At 37.7% G+C, this 23,899-nt stretch overlaps 1 protein-coding gene and 1 pseudogene across 1 annotated transcript in view; both read right to left on the bottom strand.

Annotated features, from left to right (window-relative positions):
* Positions 1–4,561: 4,561 nt before the first annotated feature.
* LOC125753964 (collagen alpha-1(I) chain-like) overlaps positions 4,562–23,899 on the bottom strand; it is a 123,489-nt gene continuing 104,151 nt past the window's right edge. Inside the window, exons 6-7 of the mRNA XM_049103733.1 lie at positions 14,829–14,954; positions 4,562–5,772 (exon numbers count right to left, since the gene is read on the bottom strand). The gene's annotated coding sequence lies outside the window, so the exon portion shown is untranslated. The remainder of the gene's footprint in view (positions 5,773–14,828; positions 14,955–23,899) is intronic.
* On the bottom strand, positions 18,769–19,944 carry LOC112678355 (40S ribosomal protein SA-like; annotated as a pseudogene).

Here is a 23,899-nt window from a genome sequence, read left to right as displayed (position 1 = left end):
GACTCGCTTCAGACTTAAAGACACCTGCAGATTGAAAGTGAAGGGTTAGAGAACCATTTATCCTGCAAACGGATTTCAAAAGAAAGCCAGAGTAGAAATACTTAAATCAGACAAACTAGATTTTAAATCAAAGACTGTAACAAGAGATGAAGAAGGGCACTATTTAATAATAAAGGGAACTATTCAACAAGAAGATCTAACAATTGTGAATATTTATACCCCTAACTTGGGAGCACCCAAATATATAAATTAATAACAAGTGTAAAGAAACTCATTGATGATAATGCAATAATAGGGATTTTAAAACCCCACTTATGTCAATGGGCAGATCATCTAAGCAGAAAATCAACAAGGAAACAATGGCTTTGAATGACAAACCAGGCCAGATGGAACATTCCATCTTAAAGACCATAATATACATTCTTTTCAAGTGCAAATAGTACATTCTCCAGAATAGACCACATATTGGTCACTAAGCAGGACTCAATAAGTACAAAAAGATTGAGAATATGCATACCATGCATCTTTTCTGACCACAAGGCTATGAAACTTAAAATCAACCAGAAGAAAAATTTAGAAAGACTACAAATACATGGAAGTTAAACAACATGTTACTAAACAATGAATGGGTCAACCAAGAAGTTAAAGAAAATATTTTTAAAATAAATGAAAATGAAAACATGATAGTCCAAAAACTCTGGGATGCATCAAAAGCAATCCTAAGAGGGAAATATAGAACAATGCAGGCCTATATGAAGAAGCAAGAAAAATCTCAAATAGCAACCTAACCTTACATAATAATTAAGGGAAATAATAGAGATTAGATCAGAAATAAATGATATAAAAACAAAAAAATAATAGAAGAGATCAATGGAACCAGGAGCTGGTTCTTTGAAAAAATTTAATGAAATTGATAAACCTCTAGGCAGGCTTATCAAAAAGAAAAGAGAAAAGATCTAAGTAAATAAAATCACAAATGAGGGAGGAGAAATAACTAAAACTTCCAAAAAATAGTAATGGAAGGAAAATTTCCACTCATTGTATAAGGCCAGCATTACCCTGATTCCCAAACCAGAAAAGACTCCACTACAAAAGACAACTGCAGGCCAAACCCCTGATGAACACGGATGCAAAAATTCTTAATAAAATACTAGTAGGGATCCCTGGGTGGCGCAGCGGTTTGGCGCCTGCCTTTGGCCCAGGGCGCGATCCTGGAGACCCGGGATCGAATCCCACGTCGGGCTCCCGGTGCATGGAGTCTGCTTCTCCCTCTGCCTGTGTCTCTGTCTGCCTCTCTCTCTCTCTCTCTCTTTCTCTCTCTCTCTCTCTGTGAGACTATCATAAATAAATAAAAATTTAAAAATAAAATAAAATAAAATAAAATACTAGTAAATCGAGTCCAACAGTACATTCAAAGAATCATTCAGCACCATCAAGTGGGATTAATTCCTAGGTTGCAAGGAACAAGTGTTGATTGATTTGTGAATATTGAAATCAATCAACATGATAAATCATATTAGGTAAAAAAAAGGATAAAACCGTTTGATCCTCTCACTAGATGCATTAAAAGCATTTGACAATGTACAACATCCATTCATGATAAAAACCCTCAACAAAGTGCGTTTAGAGGAAACATACCTTAACATAATACAGACCGTATGTGAAAAACCCACAATTAATATCATCCTCAATAGAGAACAACTGATAGCTTTTCCTCTATAGTCAGGAACAAGACAGGGATGTTCATTATTATTTAACATAGTACTGGAAGTCCTAGCCTCAACAATCAGACAACAAAAAGAAATAAAAAGCATCCAATTAGCAAGGAAGAAGTCAAACTTTCACTATTTGCAGACGACATGATACTCTATATAGAAAACCCAAAAGACGTCACCAAAAAATTGCTAAAACTGACACATGAATTCAGTAAAGTCAGAGGACACAAAATCAATGTACAGAAATCTGTTGCATTTCTATACAACAATAATAAAGCAACAGAAAGAGAAATCAAGGAATCAATTGAAGATGACATGAAGAAATTGAAAAACATTCCACGTTCATGGATTGGAGGGAAGAGCAAATATTGCCAAAATGTCTATGACCTAAAACAATCTACACATTTAATAGAATTCCTATCAAAATATCAACAGCATTTTTCACAGCATTAAAACAAACAATCCTAAAATTTGTATGGAACCACAAAAGACCCTTTATAGACAACATAATATTGAAAAAGAAAATCAAAGGTGGAGGCATCACAATTCCAGACTTCAAGCTTTATTACAAAGCTTTGGTCATCAAGACAGTATGGTACTAGCACAAAAGCAGACACGTAGATCAGTGGAACAGAATAGAGAACCCAGAAATGAATTCACACCTTTATGGTCAGTTAATCTTGGACAAAACAGGAAAGAATATGCAATGAGAAAGACACAGTCTCTTCAACAAATGGTGTAGGGAAAATTAGACAGCAACATACAAAAGAATGAAAATGATCCACTTTCTTACACCAAACACAAAAATGAATTTAAAAAGAATGAAAGACCTAAATGTGAGACAGAAATCTATCAAAATCCTAGAAAAGAACAGACGATATCCTCTTTGACACCAGCGATAGTAACTTCTTACTAGATATGTCTCCTGAGGCAAGGGAAACAAAAGCAAAAACAAACTATTGGGACTTCATAAAAAAAAAAAAAAAAGTTTCTACACACCAAAGGAAACAGTTAACAAAACTAAAAGTTCACCTACAGGATGAAAGAAGATATTTGAAAATGACATATCTGGATAAAGGGTTAGTATCTAAAATATATGAAGACATAAAACCCAATACCCCAGAAATGAATAATCCAGTTAAAAAATGGGCGGGAGACATGAATAGACACTTTTCCAAAGAAAACATCCAGATGGTTAACAGACAAGAAAGAATGCTCAACAACGTTCATCATCAGGGAAATACAAATCAAAACTACAATGAGATATCACCTCACACCAGTCAGAATGGCTAAAATGAAAAACACAGTAAACAACAGGTGTTGGTGAGGTTGCATAGAAAAAGGAACACTCATGCACTACTAGTTGGAATGTGAACTAGTACAGCCACGGTGGAAAACATTATAGAAGTTCCTCAAAAAGTTAAAAATAGAATTACCCTATGAGGGGCACCTGGGTGGCTCAGTGGTTGAGCACCTGTCTCTGGCTCAGGTCATGATCCCGGGGTCCTGGGATTAAGTCCAGCACTGGACTCCCCACAAGGAGCCTGCTTCTCCCTCTGTCTATGTCTCTGCCTCTCTCTGTGTCTCTCATGAATAAATAAATAAATAAAATCTAAAAAAAAAAGAACTACCCTATGATCTAGCAATCGCACTACCAAGTATTCACCCAAAGAATACAAAATACTAATTTGAAGGGATGCATGCACCTCGATGTTTATAGCACCATTATCTACAATAGCCAAAATATGGAAATAGTCCAAATGACCATTGACTGATGAATGGATGAAGAAGATGCGGTGTACATATATACGATGGAATATTTCTCAGCCACAAAAAAGAATAAAATCTTGCCATTTACAATGACATGGATAGAGCTACAGAGTATTGTGCCAGGTGAAATAAACCAGTCAGAGGAAAACAAATAACATATGATTTCACTCATACGTGGAAATTAAAAAACAAAACAGATGAACATGGGAGGAAAGAGAGGCAAATTGGGAAACAGACTCAACTATAGAGAACAAACTGAGGGAAGTGGAGGGGAGGCAGGCAGGGGGATGGTGTAATTGCGTGATGGATATTAAGGAAGGCACCTGTGATGAGCACTGGGTGTTGTATGTAAGTGATAAATCACTAAATTTTACATTTGAAACTAATATTATATTGTATGGTAACTAACTGGAATTTAAAGAAATGTTGGGGGGAAAAGGAAGACTCAGAAATGTAAAGATGTGAATTCTAATTTATACAATCTCAAAACCTCAAGTGTTTGTCAGTGTGTGTGTATGTGTGTGTGTACAACTACATGAGCTCATTCTAAAATGTATATAGAAATGCAAAGAGAATAAGCAAGATACTTCTAAAAAAGAAGTGGAAAAACTTGTTCTTTTACATATTGAACCTCATAATAAGGCTATAGTAAATTGAGACAGTGTGGTATTACTGCCTGGATAGAAAAATAGATCAGTGGAGTAGAATTAGTACCTAAAGACAGGCAATAGTTTGCAAACAAAGCAGAGCAGTGGAGGAAAAAAAGAAGTGAGTTTTTAATAAATGGTGCTGAAACAATTAAGTATCCATGCAGGAAAAAACAGATTTGACTCATACCTTACATCTATAGCAAAAAGTCCACTTAAGAAGGATTAAATGCCTAAATGTAAAAGGCAATACTAAAAAATATGATGAAGATAATATTTCAGGATCTCTTGATAGGGAAAGATTTCTTAAACAACACAAAACTTTTGTTCAAATAAATACACCATAAGAGTGAAAAGAGTACCAACAAATTGGGAAATGATATTTGTAACGTACAACCACACACACAAAAAAAACCCTCTTATACAGAGTATATTTTTCAATTTTATTAATCAATAAGAGACAACAGATCCAGTTAAAAAATAGACAGACTCACACACTAGACAAAGATAAAATCCTATTGGCCAATAAGTATATAAAAAGCTTCTTCAGGGGATCCTTGGGTGGCTCAGTGGTTTAGTGCCTGCCTTTAGCCCAGGGCATGATCCTGGAGTCCTGGGATCGAGTCCCACGTTGAGTTCCCTGCATGGAGCCTGCTTCTCCCTCTGCCTCTGTGTGTGTGTGTGTGTGTGTGTGCCCCTCTCATGAATAAATAAATAAAATCTTAAAAAATAATAAAAATAAAAAGCTTCTTCGTTGCATTATAAAAAAAGAAACGAAAGCTGAAACCACAATGACATAGCACCATACACTCACCAGATTGATTAAATATTTAAAGTCTTAAAGGATTGACAAGAAAGTGGGACAAAACAATTCTAATAACTTGCTTGTGGAAGAATAAATTAGTACAACACTTCAGAAAAATAGTTTTAACATCTGAAGATATCAATATTTTATGACACAGCAAATTCCACTGCTAGGTACACATACAGAGTGTATGTATGTATAGGCGTACCACTGTGCATGTAGAAGAATGTTGACAGAATCATAGTTCATTATAGCCAAAAATATGAATTAAATTTCCATCAACATTTAGTGAATAAACTGATGTACTTTTAAAATAGAATACCATACAGCCACAAAGATTAACAAACTATAACTACATGCCACAAGATTGAAAAGTACTTCAATCATTATGTTGCAGAAGCTAGATATAAATAATGGTAGGTTATACCTATGTATCAATTTTCAATTTTAGGAAAGCCAAATTTATATGAGAAATAAAAAGAAGAGCAAGTTATTGTCATTAAAATGAGTAATGTATTGGTTATCTATTGCAGCATAACAAATCATCCCCAAACTTAGTGACTAAAAACAGCAAACATTTATTATCTCATAGTTGCTACAGATCAGGAATCCCAGTGTGTCTTAGATGTGTGCCTCTCACAGGCCCAGTCAAGGTGTTACAGGGGTTGTTGTCATCTCAAGGCTGGACTGGGCCAGGATCTTCTTCCAAGTTACTCATGTGGTCGTTGGCAGCCTCAGATCCTCAATGGCTGTTGACTGGAGATATCAGTTCCTTGTCCCTTGGACCTTTCCATAAGGCAGCTTACAACATGGCAGCTCTTCTGCTGAACAAAGACTAGGAGAGGGATAGGGAAGAACAGAAAATGAGAAAGGAGAAATAGAAACTACCACCGGACCTAATCTTAAAAGTGCCACAGCATTGTCTATCCTGGATTCTATTGGTTTGAAGGAAGTCAACAAGTCCAGCTCATACTGAAGGGAAAGGAATTACACAAGAATATGAATAACATTGGAGGTCATCATAAAGGCTGCCTATACCACAGGCAGTTATTACCACTAGAAGGAAGAGGAGTCCTGTGACCACAAAGTGAAAAAAGTGACAAAGGAGGGCTTCTGAGATGTTGGCAGTTGTATTTCTTCATACATATGAAATTGTGTGTGTGTGTGTGTGTGTGTGTGTGTGTAAAACACTCTTCAGTATGTATGTTATAATTTGCCCCAAAGGAAGAAGTAGGAAATTACTTATGTGCAGAAATTACTGATTTGAATAATAAAAAATATCTTAAACATCTTTATACCTAAAATCATTATTTAATAAATTAAGAGAAAAAATTTGGCAGTAAGAATAGCACAATGATGAGATCACTAAATTCCTTCCTCTATTTAGACCTTATATAAGCCAATTACTAAAAAATACTAAAATCACTAAAGTAGAAAAATAGGCAAAAATATAAGTAGTTCTTAGAAGAGAGTATGCACACACGCAAAAACCCAATAAGCATATAAAAATGTTCAACCTTACTGCAAAAGTGCAAAAACTACAACAGAAAAAAAAATTCATGCTTCTTAAATTAACAAATGTTAATGTTTTGAAGGACAGCTCCCACTGGTGGGGAGCACGTGATGTATCAAGGCTCTCATGCCCTCTATTAGGGCTATGTCTGTCAATTGGATGATATATCAGGATTTTTCAAATTCAAACTGCATTACCATATTCTTGAGCATCACTCATTTTAAGATTTAAATAGTATAATTGTATTATATAGAATTTGAAAATTACTAAATGAAAATTGATATTCTATAATCTATCTTTATTACCACCCAATTGGTATCATTTTTATTCATTTCCTTGAAAGATCTTTTGAAATCAGTGTTTTACATAGCTGTAATTACAGCATACTTAGTTGTGATTTTCAGTGAATAATATATAAATTTTTTCCATGTTGTCCTGTATTTTATTGCCACAAAGTGTTCCTTGGAACAAAAATAACATGGCTTATTTAATTATTGTTCCATTTTGAACATTTAATTTGTTTTCATAAATTTTATTCTTTTTCAATAATGTTGCATAAACATCCTTCAGATAATTTTGTCCCCCTGTACTAGATGATTTCTTCAGTAGAATTCATGAAATGGTGTAAGTTAATAGTGCTTTCTCAATGCTTGATATAGTCAAACTAATTTCTAAATGTTTGAGTGAACTTATAAAGTCATCAAGGAAGCATGAGAATGAATTTAAGTCCATTTTGACAGCTATGGATATTATTATTCAATAATAGTGGTCTTTTTTTCTAATTTGGTGATTCAAAAAAGCTCTTTTTACCCAGGCTTCTGATAAACTTTAATAGAGGAAAACTTGAGTTAGCCATGCTCCTCAACAGTTAACATTCTAGGACCAGCTTCAAATTGTCTGACACAAGGACAATTAGAAACAGAATACCAGCACTGAAGAAACACAAACAATTCTGAGAGAATATTATGAGCAATTATAGGCCAATAAATTAGGCAATCTGGAAGAAATGGATGCATTCCTAGAAACATATAAACTACCAAAACTGAAACAGAAAGAAATAGAAAACCTGCACAATTCTAAAACAAGCAAAGGAGTTGAATCAGTAATTAAAAATCTCCCAACAAACAAGAGTCCAGGGCCAAATGTCTTCTCAGTGGAATTCTACCAAACATTTAAAGAATAATTAATACCTATTCTTCTGAAACTTTTTCCTAAAAATATAAATGGAAGGAAAACTTCCAAACTCATTAAATGAAGCCAACATTACCTTGATCCCAAAACCAGACAAAGACCCCACTAAACAGGGAAATTACAGATTAATATCCTTGATAAACATGGGTGCAGAAATTCTCACCAAGACAGTCACTAATAGGATCCAACAGTACATTAAAAGGATTATTCACCATGACCAAGTGGAATTTATCCCTGGTTCAACACCCTCAAGTCAATAAATATGATACATGACAGTAATAAAAGAAAGGACATGAACTATATGATCTTCTCAATAGATGCAGAAAAAGTACTTGACAAAATACAGCCTCCTTTTTTGATAAAAACTCTCCACTGTGTAAAGATACAGGGAACATACCTCAATATCATAAAAACCATATACAAAAGACCAACAGTGAATATCTCATCAATGGGGAAAAATAGAACTTTTCGTTCAAGGTCAGGAACACGACAGGGATGTCCACTTTGACCAGTTGCTCAACACAGTACTGGAAGTCCTAGCTTCAGCAATCCAACAACAAAAAGAAATAAAAGGTATCAAAATTAGCAAAGAAGAAATCAAACTTTCACTCTTCACAGATGACATGATAATCTGTGTAGAAAACCCAAAAGATGCCACCCCAAAATTGCTAGAACTCATACAGGAATTCAGCAAAATTGCAGAATATAAAATCTATGCATGGAAGTCAGTTGCATTTCTATACTATAACAATGAGACAGAAAAAAAGAGAAATCAAGGACTCAACCCCCTTTACAATTGCACCAAAAACCATAAGATACCTAGGAATAAACCTAACCAAAGAGGCAAAGGATCTGTACTCAGAAAACCATAGAATACTCATGAAAGAAATTGAGGAAGACATAAAGAAATGGAGAAATATTCCATGTTCATAGATTGGAAGAACAAATGTCATTAAAAAGTCTATGCTACCCAAAGCAATCTATACATTCAATGTAATCCCTATCAAAATATCAACAGCATTTTTCACAGCACTAAAACAAACAATCCTAAAATTAATGGATCATTCCCCCCATCATTCCACAAGACCCTGAATAGCCAAAGTAATGTTAAAAAAGAAAACCAAACTTAGAGGCATCACAATTCCAGACTTCAAGGTGTATTACAAAGCTGTAATCATCAGGAAAGTACAGTACTGGCACAAAAACAGACAAGTAGATCAATGGAACAAAATAGAGAACCCAGAAATGGACCCCCAATTCTGTAGTCAACTAATCTTCAGCAAAGGAGGAGACAATATCCAATGGAAAAAAAGACAGTCTCCTCAACAAATGGTGCTGGGAAAATCAGACAGCCACATGCAGAATAATGAAATTGGACCATTTTCTTACACCATACATAAAAATACACTTGAAATGGATGGAAGACCTAAATGTAAGACAGGAATCCATCAAAATCCTAGAGAAGAACATAGGCAGAAACCTCTTTAAACTTGGCCACTGCAACTTCTTGCTAGACACGTCTCCAACGGCAAGAGAAGCAAAAGAAAAATAAACTATTAGAACTTCATCAAGATAGAATATTTTTCCATCTCTTTGTGTCTTCCTCAATTTCTTTCAGAAGTGTTCTATACTTTTTAGGGTATAGATCCTTTACCTCTTTGGTTAGGTTTATTCCTAGGTAGCTTATGCTTTTGGGTGCAATTGTAAATGGGATTGACTCCTTAATTTCTCTTTCTACAGTCCCATTGCTAGTGTATAGAAATACCACTGAATTCTGGGCATTGATTTGTATCCTGCCACACTGCAGAATTGCTGTATGAGTTCTAGCAATCTTGAGGTGGAGTCTTTTGGGTTTTCTATATAGAGTATCATGTCATCTGTGAAGAGCGAGAGTTTGACTTCTTCTTTGCCTATTTGAATGCCTTTTATTTCTTTTTGTTGCCTGATTGCTGAGGCTACGACTTCTAGTACTATGTTGAATAGCAGTGGTGAGAGTGGACATCCCTGTCTTGTTCCTGATCTTAGGGGAAAAGCTCCCAGTGTTTCCCCATTGAGAATGATATTTCCATGCTCATGGATTGGAAGAATTAATATTGTGAAAATGTCAATACTACCCAGGGCGATTTATACATTCAATGCAATCCCTATCAAAATACCATGGACTTTCTTCAGAGAGTTGGAACAAATTATCTTAAGATTTGTGTGGAATCAGAAAAGACCCCGAATAGCCAGGGAAATATTAAAAAAGAAAACCATAGCTGAGGGCTTCACAATGCCAGATCTCAGGTTGTACTACAAAGCTGTGGTCATCAAGACAGTGTGGTACTGGCACAAAAACAGACACATAGATCAATGGAACAGAATCCAGAATCCAGAAGTGGACCCTCAACTTTATGGTCAACTAATATTTGACAAAGGAGGAAAGACTATCCACTGGAAAAAAGACAGTCTCTTCAATAAATGGTGCTGGAAAGTTGGACATCCACATGCAGAAGAATGAAACTGGACCACTCTCTTGCACCATACACAAAGATGATAAACTCAAAATGGATGAAATATCCAAATGTGAGATAAGATTCCATCCAAATCCTAGAGGAGAACACAGGCAACACCCTTTTTGAACTTGGCCACAGTAACTTCTTGCAAGATACATCCATGAAGGCAAGAGAAACAAAAGCAAAAATGAACTATTGGGACTTCATCAAGATAAGAAGCTTCTGAACAGCCAAAGAAACAGTCAACAAAACTAAAAGACAACTTACAGAATGGGAGAAGATATTTGCAAATGACATATCAGATAAAGGGCTAGTATCCAAGATCTATAAAGAACTTATTAAACTCAACAGCAAAGAAACAATCCAATCATGAAATGGGCAAAAGACATGAACAGAAATCTCAGAGGAAGACAGAGACATGGCCAAAAAGCACATGAGAAAATGCTCCGCATCACTTGCTATCAGGGAAATACAAACCCAAACCACAATGAGATACCACCTCACACCAGTGAGAATGGGGAAAATTAACAAGGCAGAAAACCACAAATGTTGGAGAGGATGTGGAGAAAGGGGAACCCTCTTGCACTGTTGGTGGGAATGTGAACTGGTGCAGCCACTCTGGAAGACTGTGTGGAGGTTCCTCAAAGAGTTAAAAATAGACCTGCCCTATGACCCAGCAATTGCACTGCTGAGGATTTACCCCAAAGATACAGATGCAATGAAACGCCAGGACACCTGCACCCCGATGTTTCTAGCAGCAATGTCCACAATAGCCAAACTGTGGAAGGAGCCTCGGTGTCCATCGAAAGATGAATGGATAAAGAAGATGTGGTCTCTGTATACAATGGAATATTACTCAGCCATTAGAAATGACAAATTCCCACCATTTGCTTCGAAGTGGATGGAACTGGAGGGTATTATGCTGAGTGAAATAAGTCAATCGGAGAAGGACAAACAGTATATGGTCTCATTCATTTGGGGAATATAAAAAATAGTGAAAGGGAATCAAGGGGAAAGGAGAAAAAATGAGTGGGAAATATCAGAAAGGGAGACAGAACATGAGAGACTCCTAACTCTGGGAAACGAACAAGGGGTGGTGTAAAGGGAGGTGGGCAGGGGTTGGGGGTGACTGGGTGACAGGCACTGAGGGGGGCACTTGATGGGATGAGCACTGGGTGTTATGCTGTATGTTGGCAAATTGAACTCCAATTAAAAAAATAAATAATAAAAAAAGAACTTTATCAAGATAAAACCTTCTGCACAGCAAAGGAAACAGTCAACAAAACTAAAGGCAACCTACAGAATAGGAGGAGATGTTTGCAAATGTCTTATCAGATAAAGGGCTAGTATCCAGGGATGCCTGAGTGGCTCTGGGGGTGAATGTCTCCCTTTGGCTCAGAGAGTGATCCTGGTCCAGGGATCGAGTCTCACATTGGGCTCCCTGCATGGAGCCTGCTTCTCCCTGTGCCTATATCTCTGCCTCTCTTTCTGTGTCTCTCATGAAGAAATAAAATAAAAATAATCTTTAAAAAAAAAGATAAAGGGCTAGAATCCAAAATATATAAAAAACTTATTGGGATCCCTGGGTGGTGTAGCAGTTTGGCGCCTGCCTTTGGCCCAGGGCGCGATCCTGGAGACCTGGGATCGAATCCCACATTGGGCTCCCGGTGCATGGAGCCTGCTTCTCCCTCTGCCTGTGTCTCTGCCGCTCTCTCTCTCTCTCTCTGTGACTATCATAAATAAATAAAAAAAGAGTCTCTTATAAAAAAAAAAAAGAACTTATTAAACCCAACACCCAAAGAACAAATAATCCAGTCAAGACATGGGCATTCACATATCAGCTGGTGGAAGCACAAGTGACACAAATGGGAAGTGAAAGCAGTCTCACCTGTGAAGGTCCTGAGTTAGGATTAGGGTTAAGCTCATCATTATCATGCAGTGGTATACATTAATTCTTTCTTTTTTTACTGATATTTTTTATTTCAGTTAATTAACATATAATGTATTATTTGTTTCAGAGATAGAAATCAGTGATTCATCATCAGTCTTATATAATACCCAATGCTCATTACATCATATGCCCACCACATATCTGCAATTTGTTCTCACATCCTTCAGAAAAATATAGAATAATGTGTATGTATGTAGATGTGTAGAGTGAGAATGTCAAAGGTATACAGAAATCTTTTGTATTCTTCCTTCAAATTTTTGCACATTTGAAATTATTTGAAAGTAAAAATTTTTAAAAACTAATTTTCTGATATCTTTTTTCCAGTTTTATTGAGAAATAATTTACAGACATTACTGTACAAGGTTTAAGTTGTACAGAATCATGATTTGATTTACATGTAAAGTGAAATGATGACCACAATAGGTCTAGTTAGCATCCATCATCTCATGTAGACACAATAACAAGAAAAAAAACAATTCTTGTGATGAGAACTCTTAGGATTTACCCTTTTACCAACTTTCCTGTATACCACAGAGCAATGTTAGCTGTAATTTTCATGTTGTACATTATATCCCTAGTATTTATCTTATAACTGGAAGTTTGTACCTTTTGACCACTTTCTTCCAATTCCCCTTTCCTCAACATCCTGCCTCTGATAACTATAAGTCCAAACTCTTTTTCTATGAGTTCAGTGAGTGTTTTTTTGTTTTTGTTTTGTTTTAGATTCTACCTAGAAGTGAGATCATACAGTAGTTGTCTTTTCTGACTTACTTCACTTAGCATGATGCCATCCAGGTCCAAACAAGTTGTTTACTTGTTTTTATAGCTGAATAATATTCCACTGTACATATATACCACAACTTCTTTATGCGTCATCAATGAACATTTAGCTTGTTTCCATGTCTTGGTTATTGTAAATAATGCTGCTATGAACATGGGAGGTATGCAAATATCTTTTTCAGTTAGTATTTTCATTCTCTTTGGTTATCTTCCCAGAAGTGAAATTGCTGGATCAAATGGTATTTCTATTTTTAATTTTTTGGGGTACCCTATACTATTTTACACGGTGGTTGCACCAATTTACAATCCCACTAACAGTGCACAATGTTTTTTCTCACATCCATGCCAGTATTTTCTATCTCTTATCTTCTTGGTGGTGACCATTCCAGCATGTGTGAGGTGATATCTCAATTTTGGTCTTAATTTGCATTTCCCTAATGACTAGTGATGGTGAGCATGTTTTCATATATCAGTTGGCCAATCATATATCTTCTTTGGAAAATGGCTACTTTTTATAAAAAATAATACGTGGCATTTATGAACTACAAAGAAAATACATATGAACAAAAAAAAGTATAGAAAACATCATACTTCTAGTCATCAGAACTAATTACTCTTAACTTTTTGGTATATATTATTTCAATATTCCTAAACTTTCTAATGATTGAGAAGTCAACATTAGTTACCGGCAAGAACCCTAGATCCCTCCATTAGCAGAGCAAAGAAAATGAGCAGATAACAAGGACTCCAATTTTGCATCTTGAGAAGGTATCAATGGAGATATTCCCTCACAGTGTCTCCCGAGGAACAATTGCCCCTGCACATGTTGAGAATGACCTAGAGAAAAAGGCAAACTGAAGGCCACTCCTGCACATCTGCCTAGACACACATGGATACGCAACTCAGAAGAGAGGTGGGTGAGGAGAAGGGAGAATCCATTCTCAACAACTCTCAGGAAACATCTGTTCCAGGTCACAGAGGGACCACACAGAATTCTGACTATATTAATGGATCCTTCTCACTCAATCTCATTTAAGCTCCTGGTTGCACAACTATCTTACTATAAACTTTAAGAATCTAAGAACTATGCTTCGCAGGATTTTCCAGTGCCATGGAGGACTAGAAAGAGGAACAGGAAAATCTAAGCCAAATTAATTACAAAGTTTGTGCTTTGTCTCCGTGGATAGGTTTATAAAGATACAGAAAAGAGTGTGCTAAATGAGAAATGATGACACCATAAACCACAGCATAGGAGAGCAAACATGGAAGAGCACCCTGATGTTATAGGTATTGAGAGGGACAGCTGGCAAGAGTCAGTGGTTGACTGGACGTGTGTGAAGAGGCAGGACAAGGAGGCAAGGACAGAAAGATTGAATATGATGAAAAAAAAAAAACACAATCACAGAGAATTTCAAACATTGTAAAAGTTCTAAACATCAACATAATTTATATTTGAAGCATTATATTTGTTTATACTTAAGAAAGCAACCTTGACTTTTGGGACTTTTCAAGTTAATGGATTTAGGTTAATCTTGGCCAAGTGTCTGTTCCTGATATGGTTGGATCTTGGGCAAACTTACTTAACTTCATTATAATTTAAAGCTAGTTGCTAGGTAACTATATCCAGGGTTCTTTCTGATCCCTAGATCAAGATATCCGTGCCAAAATGTAGGTAAGCTAATTTGAAAGTTAGAGAGAGTTGATACACTTTTATGAGAACTTTAATCATCTTCCATCTGTGGAACTATCTGTGGAACTATCTCTGCTTGAAAAAAGTTAGATATTTTCCCACAGAAGCTGAATGATCGTTTGCCCGGTACACTTAGCCCTCGTTTGTAAAACATGAGGAAATAGAGTAGACTCCTCCCACTGAATGACCAACAACTCTCTGTCCGTGGTTTCATGAGGCCAAACAGTTACAGAAGAGTGAGGAGCATCATGTGAGCTGAAACTACAAATACCTTTTCCTGGAGCTTCTTATTGAAGAAATGGTAAGTCAAAGGAAAGAGCTTAAGTTGGTGAGGAAGAGAGCAGCCCCAGGAGGGTTGCCATGGTGATGGGCTTGTAGGCAGGTAAGTTAGGTATCCCTGGAAAAAGAAAGATAAGACATAGGTATCTTAATATAAGAGACATCATTTTAGGCTCCCCAGCTATTTTGTGATCTATTCCTGACCAGCACTATGTGTCCAAGCACATTTCTTGCAAAACTGCCTGGGATATGTTCAAATTGCAGAAAAATAGACTGCAATTGTTAAAGACTTGAAGGAAATAAAGAGAATGCAAAAACTCAAGTGTCTACTGACAGGCCACAAAATAGCCTGACCATATCAGAGACAATAAATCAATAGTAAAACAATTTCAGAAGTAAAGATTGACCTAACACAGATTCTTGAGTCCTTTTTGCTGGATTTAAATCCCTCTGAGCACTCAAGCTCCATACTAACTGGATCCAGAGAACTGTTGATGTGGATGGACCCTTGCTGGCCCCAGTGACCTCAATCAAACAGGACCTGGTTTTTGTTGACCTAGGATTACTTTGGCTCCAATTCTGCACTGAACTCTCCTTTGCCAAGCCCTTCCACAAATATGCCTGCACTCTCCACCTAAAACTTCCTTAATTTTGTTGTGGCAGAAGGCGTGGGCACTGACTTGGGAAATATTCATGGTGTTCTCCTTACTTGTTACAAGTAAAACCCTTCTTCTTCCCACTCTTTTGGCTTGACCTCCACCAGGAGGTAAACAGGTTCAGGACAACTGACTTTGTCATTGGGACTCTGGGTCTGTCTGTAGGAACCAAGAAAGGAATGGGATAACTAAAGGTGGAAACACGGTGCCTAGAGGACACATGAAAGGCATCCTATTTATGAAGTTACTTGTCAGCGTTGTTCTGGGTCTTGTATAGGTACTGATTAGTGATCAACATCCTATGAATAAAAGCATTCACTGTGCATATATTTTTCTAACGGCATGATACAAATATAATGGTAAATACTTCCTGTAGATTTATCTGACCAAAAAAGCCACAAAAAATATAGTGTATCCATAAAGACTATAGAGAAGCGTGTTAAGTGCGAATGCTTATATTGGAGAAATAAAAAAGAATACTTTGGAGAAAGTCACCAGAATAGGGCCATGCATCAAAACATACTTCACAAATTATATATGAACAAAATATGCCTGAGACATGGTGCAGTTGATGCAGTAAACAAAATCAAATGAGACCAGCGAATGTTTCCCATAAAATCCTGATGGTGCATTCAGTCACTCCCTTTTCTTTGACTTTATTTTTCTCATTAAAATCCAATCTATGACACATTTAAAGTTCTTTCCCACCTAACAGTAACATCAATAAAGCAATAAGCTGCATACACCCTAGGGGAGAATACTAAGTGAAGACTCTCTGATTTCCAAACTCTATATAACACCTCAATTGACACAACCTAAGATCATTACTGATTACACAAATCTGACACACTGCCTGGTAGGAGTGGGTAAGATATGTTGATAATAAATACAAGAATGTTGAGAGTCACATAATTATTTCCTGTCTTATGGGGAAGAAAAAGTTTTAAACAATTCAAAATTAAGCTTGAGGGAAAATTACTTCTATCCTGGATGGCTAAAAGCATGGATGGCAACTTAGCCCATACTATTATAATTTTTGAACTAAATCTGGTTTTCTTGCCAGGCTTTTCTTACTTAGGCTTTTTAATTCATCAGTATTCTTGCCTGAAAGCTCAAAAACGAATCATCTTTTTCATGCTGTTGCCAATAAGTTTAGCTATTCTCAGAAGCATTCCCCTCTTCCAATAGGAACCTACAAATACAGAAAGTACCCTAAATGATTTAAGATCTTCTTTTCATTTCTATTTACTACCATGGGAAAATAAGAATTCAATTTAAAAATATATTTACAAAGAAGCTCATCATCTCCTTAAGTGAACTTATTGTGGGATGTTTCCATGCTTCTCCCTAAGCAAGGTCAACATGCTATATAACTGAAGCTAAGGGAAATTCACCCTTGATAATATGTCGGACAAAGGATAGAAGGAGGTTGCCATGCCACTTCTGTGGTATTTGTGCTGCCAGGAAATAGGGCTTAATGGCCTTAGTGCAGTACTGTCATTCTTTTTAAAATGTCAGGTTTGGAAGAATCACGAATTGAGGGCGAGCCCATAAGGAACTCATCAGCTCATACAGGAGAAAACAGTGAACAGGTAGTGACAGCATAATAAATTTCTTAGCATGTACAAAGAAAGGGAGTTTACTCACTAACAATTGAAGAGGTGATGAGGTTTCCCAGTAGACCCCACTTGTAAACTGCAGTGTAGAAGAGAGGGATAAAAACCACGTAGGGATGGAGATAAGGAAGGCAGAAGGCAAAAAATGGGAAGGAAATTCCAGGTAATGAACGTAGCACATGGAAATGTTAGAGGTTAGCAGCATGAAGCTTGGAGAAAGAATCCTGCATTCAGCCTGAGCAGCAGAATTTCTCCAGGTGGGCCCAAGGGCCACCTCCACATGAGTCACCCAGCTTGTTGCAATGCAGCTTCCCGAGCCCTAAAACCCATGTACCATCTCAGAATCTGGAGCCCAGGACTTTGTATTTTAAATAAGCATTCCAGAGAACTCCTAAGCCCTGGATCGTATATCCTTAAGGAAGGCATTAAGTCTGGGAAGGGAGGAAGTGGCAATAGAGGATTCTGGTGAGGTGAGCAGTGTTGAACCACAAGATCCTTGAACACTAAAAGTTTGGGACTTGGGACTTTCCTGAGTGCAACAGAGGACCCACAGCTAGAATCTACAGAACAAAAAGGGAACAGAATTCTACTTTAGAAAAATCATTTACAGGCAGTCTGGGAAAATGGATCGGAGCTGGGAAAGACTCGGTCAGAGTCATCAAGGGACAAAAAAGCTGAAGAGAAATAGTAAGAAAGCAGAACTGACTAGAACTGGTGATTGGTCTAATGGGATATGGCAGTGAAGGGGAGGGGACATGGTTTTAGAGACAGGGAGACATCAAGCATGATCCCTTCCTAGGATCCTGGCTTGAGTATTGTTTATAGGGTGCTGATCACAAGGGGTGGCAAGGTGAGTAAGTTCAGCTAAGTTCGAAGCATCTATAGAACTCAGGTTCAGGAGACATGGGATGTAATTAGAGACCTAGAATCATCAATACACAGATGGCAATATAGAAGCGTAGGGAAAATAAAAGTTTACGTTGGCACTTTTCTTCATAAACTAGAAAGTGGAGTTATTTTCCAATACTAAGAAAAAAAGGGAGGTGTCAGAGAATGAAGGAAATATACAACAGTCCCTATGAAGACACAAGAGAAAATGCAGATTAGGGAAACAGAAAGCATTAAAGGCTCATCAAATATGGAAGGACAACTCGCAGTGGCTCCAACTGTGCTGTGTCTCTCCCACAGCATTTGCCCACCAGTGGGGCAGGAATGGAGAAAGAAGGCAACTAGAATGCTAGGGACCTAGCCTCTCTGGATAAGCAGAGGGACTAGAGGGCCCTCTGGTCTTGAAGGCTCCTCTCAAGACTTCTTACTGTACTTCTTGCTGTTCTTACTCCCCAAATTCATATCTAGGAATAAAAACCTGCCATGTTTCTCTTTAGTGTGGTTCTACCTTGCTGTTGCTTGTTAGTTTCCCTGAGTGTGCATATGTGCACGCTAACATGCACACCCACCACCTTTCTGTGAACACAAGCACGGACCCTTGACTACTTACCAGCCCTTCTTAGGCAGCAATGAATATTGAAATTTCTCCTATGTTATGGTTATATTTATCAATAGCCAAAAAGCTAGTGTGATGATTAAGCAGAACACTCAACAATTTGCAATCTCCTGATATCCTCCCAGTAAATTTTCTCAATTTTTTTTTATTTTTTATTTTTAGAAACTGTTTATTTTCCGTCAACCTTATTTCCATTCTGTTCCTTCTGTGGAAGAGCAGCTTAAGACCACTCAGTGGTGTTCCTACCCATTCAGTGGCCTGAGCAGTGGGAGCTGCAGACCAATCTTCAGTGGCTGGCTGAGCGCTCCAGTCTTCAGTAGGGAACTGCTGAATAGGCACAGAGGGCACCTGCACGCCTTCAGACCAGTCTGCAACTTCAGGCTGAGTAGCAGTGAACTCAGGAGCTGGAGCCGTCCATTCACCCTGAAATTCCTCCTTAGTTACAGCCTTTTCAGCAGCGGCCTGTTTTTTGTTGTTGTTGTTTTTTTTTTTTTTTTTTTTTTTTTTATGATAGTCACAGAGAGAGAGAGAGAGAGGCAGAGACACAGGCAGAGGGAGAAGCAGGCTCCATGCACCGGGAGCCCGACGTGGGATTCGATCCCGGGTCTCCAGGATCGCGCCCTGGGCCAAAGGCAGGCGCTAAACCACTGGCGCCACCCAGGGATCCCCGGCCTGTTCTTCCTTTTCAATCTCTTCAGGATCTCTGTAGAAGTAGAGATCAGGCATGACTTCCCATGGGTGCTCACGGGAAATGGTGCCAAGCATGCGCAGGACTTCCCGGGCCAGCATCCACCACATCAGACCCACTGAGTGAGCTCCCTTGTTGTTGCAAGGGATGGCAATGTCCACGTAGCGCAGAGGAGAGTCTGTGTTACACAGAGCAATGGTAGGCAGGTTAAGGTAAGATGCCTCTGTGAGAGGCTGGTGGTCAGCCCTGGGATCAGTAACCACCGGAAGCCTTGGCTCTGGGAAGGCTGCCTGGATCTGGTTAGTGAAGGCTCCAGGAGTGAAGCGGCCAGCAATAGGAGTGGCTCCAGTAGCAGCAGCAAATTTCAGCACAGCTCGCTGGCCAGTATTCCTGGATGATGTAACACCGACATCAGCTGGGTTTTCAATGGCAACAATGGCACGAGCTGCCAACAGAAGCTTCTCCCAGGTTCTCTTCAGATTTATGGTGTAGATACCATCACTTTTCCTTTTGTAGATGTACTGTTCCATTTGGAAGTCAAGGTTGGTGCCACCTAAGTGGGTTCCTGCTGCAAGGAATTTGAGGACATCCTCCTCCTTCATTTGCAGAACATCAAGGGCTCCGGAGATTGTTAAAGTTTCCCTTTAAGTTACGATGGGAACGCAAAACAACGCCGTATGGACCCTTCCCTGGGTAGCGCAGAAAGGCAAGTTTTCTCAATTTAAAAAATAATTCAGTCCTGCCTGCTTTCCCACTATGTTCACATCTTTCAAAATCTTCTAGGGTTCTGTAACGTAAACCCATGCTTTTTTTTTTTCTGTCATTTGAAACTGTATTCTGATTTCATAGCTAATTACTACTTCCATCCCCATGTGACCAAGCATCAGTTTCTCTGCTCTCACCCTTCTTAGACATCTTCTTCTCTGTTTCCATAATCTACTTACTCCACAGAGCCAAATATTTCTATTTTTTAAAGACTTTATTTATTATTTACAAGAGACACACAGAGAGAGACAGAGACACGGGCAGAGGGAGAAGCAGGCTCCTCACAGGCAGCCTGATGCGGGATCACCCCTGAGCCAAAGACAGACGCTCAACTGCTGAGCCACCCAGGCATCCCTTCCTTGTTTTTTTCTTTCTGGAAACCCTTTTAATTGTATGAATCCTCCATAATCCTCTAGTTTTCTTTCTTTTCTTTTTTTCTTTTTTCTCCTATTCTTTTCTCTTTGTTTTGTTATAATGTCCTGCAAGATTTCTTCAACTCTGTGTTCCAACACTTTTACTTGTAATATCATATTTAATTATTTTAAGAACTCCTTCTTCCGTTCATAAGCCCTGTTCTTTTTGTGTGTGCATTCAATATCTAATCTCTCTGAGCACATTATATGGTTTTTTGAAGTTTTCTTCTGCTCCTGCATTGCAGGTATTGCTCTTTCTTGGTGTTTGTATTGGAGGTTCTCTACTTTTGTGTTGGTGATTTTCCTCAAGTAGGATTCTTTGCTGTTGGCTGATAGATCTAAGAACAGGGACAAATAAAGACCGTTGGAGTTTCTACATATTTGGGCACACACATTGATTCCTGAGCCTCATTTAGAATGACTTGTTATTTCACTGGGAGATCTCCAGTTTTCAGAATCTGTGAAATATTTTGGGGGGGACCACTGATTTTCTCCAGAAAACAATTGGCCAACCTCATGCTCACAGAGTATTAACCTGGGTGCTGATGTTCTAGAAGACCAGGATAGGGGGCTGGAGGATACTCCTTATTGAGCTTTCACCTCTCAACTTTTAGTGCTATACCTCACTGCCCTCTCAGTAGTGGTTGGTGTCCTAGTCGAGAGCCTCCCTGGTTCATTGCTTCCAGAGTGAACCCTCAGTGTTCTGTAGGGGAGGAGGAATTGGAGAAGATGGGAGTCTGTCTATGTGAGGTTAAGAAAGACTTAAGAGAGGAAGGGTCATGCTCATATAAAAGATTAGCAGCTGGCATTATTTTAATTTTAATATCACTTTTGAGCAATGTACTGATTTCCTTTTGGAAAATTACTTCTCCCTTTGTCACCTGCATGGCAGAGCAAATTGGGTGCCCATTTCCCACTTTGGAAGCAAAGAAGCTGCTTTTTCTTTCCACTCCCTAATACATCCAAGGAGCAGAGACATGACTTAAACTCAATCACATGGTTTGTCCTTGAGGGAACATGATATAGAGAGGTATTTTCATGGTTGAAGGTGGTGGCAGCATTCTGGCCACATTTTTCTGATACAAAAGATATTCTGTAAGTTCTAGAAAATAGAAAATATTTCTATTTCTAACCCTCTGGAGATGCTTCCATTCGTTCTTGTACATTCTTGTTCAAATTCAAGATTCTCAACAATCTGCAATCCCCTGATATCATTACCATAAATTTTCTCAAGTTAAAAAAAAATTCAGCCCTGTTATCTAAGAATAGTCCTGATATTACTTGAGCTACATTCCTTCATTTGCTTTTCCAAATGTTTTTGACCTCTCAGGTGTGTTTTTTACTTCTTGTCTTTTTTTTTTTTTTCCTCATAGGTTATCTCTTTTCTATTCCTTTACTGTCATTTCGATAGATGTTGGGGAAAAGCTAGAGATGAATTCATGATTCAAGCCACTATGTGCCATCAAGCCTCTAAACACGTTGGGTATCCCATGTATGGATTTCTAGAAAACATCAACATTGTAGCTCAAGTAAATGAAATTTTCAACATTCCAAGAAGCAGAGAACAATGTTATGGGCAAATAAATAAATAATGATGTTAGATGAGGATTTATAGTCTAGCAAAAATCCAGTTTGTATAGAAATCAAATCCTATTATAGCATTATAGGGAAAGCTACATTATTCTGGACTGAGTTTTTGTGGCTGTGGATTGAGCCAATTATTTTAATTATACTCGTGGGAAAGTTATTGGAATTCAATTAAAGGTGATTGATTTCCACTGGCATTCAATTTAGCACATTACTTTTGAGTAAAAAGACCTGACACTTGGCTTTAAAATGTTAATACTATGCTTTGATGCTGAAAAACAAAAAAATGTGAACTTTTAGCAATCCAATTAAGAATTTCAGGAAACACCATTGAAACTCAGAGGATCAGGGATCCCTGGGTGGTGCAGCGGTTTGGCGCCTGCCTTTGGCCTGGGGCGCGATCCTGGAGACCCGGGATCGAATCCCACGTCGGGTTCCCTGCATGAAGCCTGCTTCTCCCTCTGCCTGTGTCTCTGCCTCTCTGTCTCTCTCTGTGTAACTATCATGAATAAATAAATAAAATCTTTACAAAAAAAAAAAAGAAACTCAGAGTATCAGACTACATGAGGCCACAGGGATCATTTATAACACAGATGCTAATATTCTTTCTAAGCAAATATATTCTTTATTTTAAAAATCTAGGTATCTAAACAGGAGAATAACCTAATAAACTGAGTTAAATAAAAACCATAAAATACAATGAGCCCATTAGAAACATGGTTGCTCTATATAGATAAACATGGCCAGACATCTAAGATATAGCATTGAGAGGGAAAAAAAAAAAAAAAAAGCTATTTAGAGCAATAACCTCCAGGAAATCGTGGGGGGGGGAGGGGACTGAGACAAGACAGTTTAATTAAAGGAATTTTTAGCCTTAACTACTAATTAACTAGTGTAACAAGAATTATTAATACATCACCTATATAGATAAAAATTATTTTAAGAATAAATTTGGTTTCTAATTTATAAATGTCTTCTTGAAAATGTTTGTAGTTTTCTAAACAAGCTGAGATACAATAATCACATTAAAAAGAAGAGGTTCCAGTTCCAGGTTAGACAGAATAAGCACATCCACCCTGACTCTTCTGCTGAAAACCAGTGCCTCCTCATTTTTCCTTCCCTGTTCCCTGGCCTAGGCTCTAGGCAACCCAAAACAAAGACAAATATTATGTGATTTTTCTTATATGAGATTTTTGCTTATATTGCCTATAATAGGCAAATCATGAAGACAGAAAGTAGAATAAAGATTTTAAGGGGCTAGGGGAAGGAAAGAATGGGGTTACTGTTTAATGTTTAGGATTTACATTTGGGATGATGCAAAAGCTTTGGAAATGGATAGTGAAGATATTTGCATAACAATGTCAAGATACTTAATGTCACTAAATTGTACATCTAAAAATGGCCAAAATGGTAAACTTTGTGTATATTTTACCACAATGAAAAATATTGAGACAACTGAAAGAAGTAGAGAAATTCACAACTATAGTTGTATTAACACTCTTCTCTCAGTGATCAATGGAACAAGTAGAGAGAAAATGGATAGAGAAGGGATATAAAAGAATTGAGCAATCAATCATCTGAATGTAACTGGTATGTATAGAATACTATACCCTAACTGGAAAAATATGTTCTTTCAGGTGCACATGAAACATTTAACAAGATAGACTACATCTTAAGTTTTAAATAAACCTAACAAATTTAAAGTAATTAAAATTATACAAAGAATGTTATTTGACAATAATGGAGTTAAACTAAAAATTAGGGCAGCCCAGGTGGCTCAGCGGTTTGGTGCTGTCTTCAGTCCAAGGTGTGATCCTGGGGACCTGGGATTGAG

The sequence above is a fragment of the Canis lupus genome, chromosome 29 (assembly GCF_003254725.2).
Source record: "Canis lupus dingo isolate Sandy chromosome 29, ASM325472v2, whole genome shotgun sequence".
NCBI lineage: Eukaryota > Metazoa > Chordata > Mammalia > Carnivora > Canidae > Canis > Canis lupus.
This window is presented reverse-complemented; position numbering and strand designations above follow the sequence as displayed.